The following is a 418-nucleotide window of genomic DNA, read 5'->3' on the forward strand; positions in this document are numbered from 1 at the left end:
GTGAAAAGCCGCGTAGGATAGAAGGTATACGAGAATGAGGGGAGAAGAGGGTAGTAGGGAGGAGGATGAGAAAGGAAATCAAAAATACTGCATGAGGGGAAAAGCAATTTTCATTTTTCACAAGTTAAAGCCACGTCACATAATTGTTCACTCGAAAACGTTATATTCTTGAGCTCACTTAGAAGCTTAGCTCACTTAAGACAGCATTCACATAACACACTTTGATGTTACTTAGATCTGAGTCATTTACTTTTATCATTTCACTCTGACTCACTCTACGAAGACTAGGAATCTCAAATTCTTTCTCTTGCGATATAATTTTGTTTTTTCTGTAAAGTCTGGTAAACATTTGTCTTGTCTGGTGCCATACAGGAAAATACAAAATCATATAATACAGTATGCTTATTTGTGTATCATA

General features: G+C 35.9%; 1 protein-coding gene across 1 annotated transcript in view; it reads left to right on the top strand.

Annotated features, from left to right (window-relative positions):
* The window catches only part of LOC119587111 (transmembrane protein 151B-like), a gene marked incomplete in the record, with an annotated part of 49,507 nt that overhangs the window by 43,808 nt on the left and 5,281 nt on the right, over nt 1-418 (top strand).

The sequence above is a fragment of the Penaeus monodon genome, chromosome 22, assembly GCF_015228065.2.
Source record: "Penaeus monodon isolate SGIC_2016 chromosome 22, NSTDA_Pmon_1, whole genome shotgun sequence".
Taxonomy (NCBI): domain Eukaryota; kingdom Metazoa; phylum Arthropoda; class Malacostraca; order Decapoda; family Penaeidae; genus Penaeus; species Penaeus monodon.